The following is a 6,355-nucleotide window of genomic DNA, read 5'->3' as shown; positions in this document are numbered from 1 at the left end:
GTGGACCACATCGAGTAGCTGAGTGCCCCATTAGAATACAAAAGAATGTTGCACTAATGCAAACAAGTCAAGGGAGTGCATTGGCAATGCCAATACTCACTTGTAATCGTTGTGGCATAGATCATTTGATCGCACAGTGTCCTAACAATCCAAACGCACCGAAAATCACACCATTGAACATAATAGAGATTTTTGATGGGACACCACCAACTATAAACATAGCACCAGTGAATGCACTCACACGGTCGATGCTCCAAAAGCAAAATTACATCCTCGAAGAGAGAGATGTTGCATCCATTGGCCGAGCGAGAAAGAAGAAAACACGAAGAAAGAAATCCCTTAATGCTTCTAGCTCAAAACCTAGTTCAAAGACTAACATAGGGACAGGAGAGGATCCCGTGTATATGAATGACCCTGAGGATGACTCAGATTCGATAGAGACCACGGAGACCAAAACTGTTACTACGAAGAAAAAAGCCAGTGAGGAGGATCACGAGAGGGAATTACGACGAACACCAAAAGAGTATTCAAAGTTAAACTACCCAGTTGCGAACCCCCAAGATAAGCCACGAGAGACAAAAAATGAGGATTGCAAGAGAAAGATTGGAACCTATCCAAACCCAACAGTGGAAATTGAACGAGTCCAACAACTGAGGGGTTTGGTGGAAGAAACTCAACGAACATTAGAACCTGAACCCAAACATATCCAGATGTCGGACACAGTGTTCCCCACACAAGTTCAACCTCACAAGAACTACAGGCCGTTAGCTATACCCAGTATCATTCGGGAAGAGAGTGAGGGTAGGACATCTGAAAGTGGACACACACCTTTCCTACTAGAGAGAATGTTTGGTGAGGGAATACCCGACCCCCTTGAGGAAGTGGAGATTCCATCTTCACCATTCTCTTGTCAGGGTCCTATGTCCCACAAGATGCCATTAAATGTTGCCAAATTGATGGATTTCATGTCTTCAGAAGTTAGAACCACCATCATGTCCAAACTATATAAAGACCCGGAGCTAGTCTCAGCTCTTCGAGCCTTCCTCAATGGAGAATTACAGGCCGGATTACCACAGTTTGCACATATGAACAAACCTGACTCGGTAATGAATGATGAGGAACATTTAGCACCACCATCTGACCTAGCGGGACATGAATCTGTAATTGAAGTACCCGTTTACAAGTTGGGGCAATACTTTGAAGGTGATGAATCTAATGCTACTCTACCAATCACTGCTAAAGGATTAATTGTAAAGGGGGTCCTTGATGGTGGTGCGGGAGTCAGCATGGTGACAAAGAGTTGTTGGGAGTCTATGGGGCGACCTCACCTTGAAGCCACAAGCGTAGTGGTAAAAATGGCTAATGGATCTATTGTTACGCCTATTGGAATGCTAAAGGATCTCAGAATCAAGGTCTTGGGACACAAGGTAAGGCAAACTTTCATTGTTATGGATTTTTCCAAGCATCCTACGCCATTTGAGATGATCTTAGGACGTCCATTCATGAGGGAAGCAAAAATGGTGCATGACTGGTCCAAAAACCACGTCTACTTACAGTTCCAAGACTCTGTCATTCGAGTTGATCTTTTAAGTGGTTGAACGCATCCTCTAGGAAATAAATTCATCATTGATAATCGATCAGACACAACAATTCACTCATCTCCATTACATTATTGTTACACGTGTAACGAAGACACGGATATTGGGAAGAACTCTCCTTATATGGATATCCTACCCGGAATGGCTGAGTCAGACAATGTCGATTGGGTACACCTAGCGGCAACTATAGATACATGGGGAGCTAGAGGAACAACCTGGGTAACACTAGATGGGGAAGAGATACCACACATTGCACCAGTAAACATGTTAGGTGTAGCGCATGTAACATCCGATGATAAGAACGAGGCACACCTACCTGAGAGTGAAACCATGATTCCTCAAAGGCTTCAGGCCAATACACATCAGAAACGGAATCTCAGGGAGAAATGGATTCAGAACCTGAGGAAACATCGAGTGAGCCAAGTATAGAAACTGAACACTCAAGGCCTAGTACGACCATCTATGGTAATTCATATGAGAGTGAAGAAGATACAAGCGAAGACCTATCAGGCGAGTCGAGTTCAAACATTTACCAAAATCAAAACCTTAACAAGAAACAAAGGTCATATAAGAGATGACGATATCGAGCAAATGTGAGAGCTAGGATAAACAAGGAAAGATCTACTGCAGAATGGCTTAGCTATCTAGGGGCATGTGATGCTCATCGAAAGCTAGTAGACAATTGGGGTGAACATCTCCAGAGTGTCATGTGGTGCAGCCCGCAACCCATTGACCTCACTCATTTGGAGGTTACAGAGCCGAAATTGAGTCGAACTATAAGAAGACGTCAAAACCGAGAGTTAGCACAACAACAAAAGGAGGCAGAACTAAAAAAAAGGTCTCCGTCAGGACAAGAGCCTGCTGACTTACATACGGCTCCTGAACATTTTAAATCTTATACCACGGGGGAGCGAACGGTTGTGTATGCCAAAGCCCAACGAATACCTACCAATGGAAGCAGTGGAGTCTATGATGGTCCAGCGGTAGTTAAAGAGATAGAATTAGCAGAACCAGGTGAGGAGTCTAAACCAGTCTTTATTGCTCAAGACCTTACCGAAACTGAAGAGGCTGTACTTAAGGAGCTCCTCAAGGAATACAAGGATATCTTTGCTTGGACATATCATGACATGAAGGGCGTTCCACCTTCTGTGGTGCAACATACAATTCCCATGATCAACATTGCTAAACCCGTCCAGCAACGACCCTATCCAATGAATCCTAAGTACGCCAAAATTGTACAAGAGGAGATTGAAAAACTTATCCAATGTGGATTCATATACCCTATTGAGCACTCAGAATGGGTTTCTCCAATAGTCATTGTGCCAAAAAAGAATGGGAAACTAAGAGTGTGCGTGGACCTCAAGAAAGTTAATGCAGCTACTAGGAGAGATCATTATCCCTTGCCATATTTAGAACATGTGCTTGAAAGAGTTGCGGGCAAGGAAGCTTATAGCTTTTTAGATGGGCACTCTGGTTACAATCAAATCACAATTGCATTAGAGGACCAAGCTAAAACTGCTTTTATCATAGAGTTTGGAGTGTTTGCATTTCGTGTTATGGCTTTTGGCTTAACGAATGCCCCTGCTACATTCCAACGATTAATAAACACTGCGTTTAAAGAATTTCTAAGGGAGTTTTGTGAAGCTTTCCTAGACGACCTTTGTGTTTATTCTTCTTGGGAGAAGCATTTGTTATATCTACGAAAAATATTTGAAAGGTGCAGATTTTATCGCATCTCATTGAACCCTTTCAAATGCCAATTTTGGGTTAAGCATGGAGTCATTCTAGGGCATATAGTGTCCAAGAACGGGATATCCACAGATGAGAGTAAGATTAAAGCCATTGCCGATTTGCCACCACCTACGAACTATAAAGGAGTTCAAAGATTTATGGGCCATGTTGGTTATTATCAAAGATTTATTTTAAACTTTGCCGAGATAGCGCGTCCATTGTACAAGCTTCTTATCGAGTTTCACTGGACGGAAGAATGTCATCAATCTTATGAGTTATTAAAGAAGGCCCTAACAGGTGCTCCAATCCTGCGAACACCCGATTGGAATGTACCTTTTCATGTGCATATTGATGCATCAAATTTTGCTATTGGGTGTGTTCTAACTCAACCAGGAGAACATAAATTGGACTACCCTATTAGCTTTGCAAGTCGCCAATTAAATGATGCCTCGATGAACTACACTACTACAGAGCGCGAAGGTCTAGCTATGATTTACGCAGTAAAGAAATTTCGCTATTACCTTCTTGCTACCAAGTTTGTGTTTTATGTTGATCATCAAGCATTGCTATATTTGGTAAACAAGCCGTGTTCCACAGGTCGAATTACACGATGGTTGTTAATTCTTCTTGAGTTTGACTTCACCGTTGTTGTGAGGCTTGGGAGGAAACATGTCATGGCGGATCATTTATCTCGTATCCCTAAATGCGAAGCTCCTACGGGGGTTGATGATGAATTGCCTGATACTCCTTTGTTCATTGTTGAGACAATGCCTGAATGGAGTGAAAAGATTGTTAACTTCTTAGTTAATGGTTTTCCACCCAAAGAACTGCGAAAAGATATAGCTCAAAAATTAATCAAGGAATGCGAACCCTATTGCTTACTGGTTGGAACTCTCTATAAGAGAGGAAAAGATGATGTTCTTAGACGCTGTGCCCGCGAGGATGAGTATTTATATATTCTACGAGAGGCACACATGGGCGTAGCTGGTGGTCACTTTTCAGGAAAGTTGACTGCCCGAAAGATCTTACAGTCAGGCTATTGGTGGCCCACTCTGTTTAAGGATGCATCACTTTTTGCAAAGGGATGTGATGAATGCCAACGCTTCAACAAGCCACAAAGAAGGGATAGGATGCCTCTACATCCCATCAAAGTAAGCCAACCATTTGAAAAGTGGGGCTTAGACTTTGTAGGACCGATTAGTCCGGCTGCACGTAACACGCAATCACGATATATCATTGTGGCTACCGACTATGTAACCAAATGGGCTGAAGCAAAAGCAACACGGAAGGCAGATGCAAAAACAACAGCTAAGTTCCTCTTTGAGAACATTATCACACGTTTTGGATGCCCCTTTGAACTTGTGAGTGACAATGGAACTCATTTTATAAATAAAGTAATCAAAGAACTCACATCAAACTTCATGATATCACACCACAAGTCTACACCCTATTATCCCCAAGAAAATGGCCAAGCTGAGAGTACCAACAAAACTCTCATCTCCATTTTGACAAAGACAGTCGAGGCTCATCGCACTGATTGGGACCTAAAGCTTACATCAGCTTTATGGGCTTATCGTACTGCGTATAAAGTTGCTATTAATTGCACACCGTTTAAGATGGTGTATGGCCAAGAAGCAGTTATGCCATGGGAGTTTGTCATTCCTAGTCTTCGAGTAGCTTCTCAAGAAGGTTGGGATGGTAACCCCTTAGTGGAGCGATTATATATCCTGGAAAGGCTAGATTAAGAGAGGCAATTAGCTGTGCGAAATGATCTAGTGGAGAAGGATAGGAGAAAGAAGTGGTTTGATAGCCATTTAAGGGATAAAGACATCAAGGTTGGTGATAAAGTTCTTATGTACGGGGTACGTAATGAAAAGAAGAAATTGAAATACGCTGGTAAGGGACCATATCGAGTGTGTGAAATTACCCCGCAAGGTACCATTCGTGTGGAGACTCTAGATGGAGTTGAAACCATTGGATTCCTTAATGGGAGTAAATTCAAAAGATATTATGATCCTCTAAGCCAGGAAGAGTTGCAAGCCATCCATCAAAAAAAGGCTGCCAAGGAACAAGCGGAGCTTAAAAAAATCCAAGCAAGAGTTGAGGCTCGAGAACGACAACAATGTCTTAGACGCCAACGAGAGGCTAATCTGGGAATCACACAAGCATTTTTCAAGGACACAGATGACGACTCATTAGAATCTGAGCCACCCCTACGATACCCAATTGAGCTAAATAGCCCCTATGGGAAAGTACTATACAATGCCTTATTAGATACGGGAGCTAAACACAATTTGTTATCCTATGGAGTTTGGTGTCAATTAGGGAAACCGACCCTATCCCCGAGTACGATGCAAGTCAAGGGCATTAATAAAAAGAAAACTGCTATTCTTGGAGTCTTTCAGACCCCTGTTGTCTATGACAATGGAAGCATAGTGCAGAGGTTTCTAGTCATGCCCGCGGGAGCTATGGAAGGCAACGTAAACCTGGGACGCACGTGGATGTTGGCAACCAAATGCACTATTGATTGGGATACTGTTAGTGTCACGACGCGACCACCGACTCTTACCCCTATCATTCAAGCAAAGTCACCTACGTTGCAAACTCTAGCAAAGTTGAAGGATAGCCAACATTCACAAGCCAAGGTGGTTAACTCGCCTTTGCCAACTACCCATGAACCTAGCACTTCAACACTTGTAGTTGCAGCAAGCAGTAATATTGCAAGTACTCATCCACGACCTAAGAGTACATATCAATGGGTCCCCAAGGCCTTACTTCCAACTACCTCAACCCTCCCATCCATTCCAAGAAAAAATTTCCTGGGAAAACCAAGAGCGCGCCCTAGGAGAGTCAAGACCAAATCACGATGGATTCCAAAACAACTATTAGAAGCCCAAGGCTACTATGATGGAAATGAGCAAATTTGGGTACCTAAACGTAAAATGTGTCCTTCCCTATCGACAACAAACCCATATGAGTCAAACAGTGCAACGCTAAAGCCAATGGCAGACCGTGGGAAGGGAAAG

The sequence above is a fragment of the Adiantum capillus-veneris genome, chromosome 3, assembly GCF_014529385.1.
Source record: "Adiantum capillus-veneris isolate H3 chromosome 3, ASM1452938v2, whole genome shotgun sequence".
NCBI lineage: Eukaryota > Viridiplantae > Streptophyta > Polypodiopsida > Polypodiales > Pteridaceae > Adiantum > Adiantum capillus-veneris.
The sequence above is the reverse complement of the archived record's forward strand: the minus strand, read 5'-3'. Positions refer to the sequence as shown.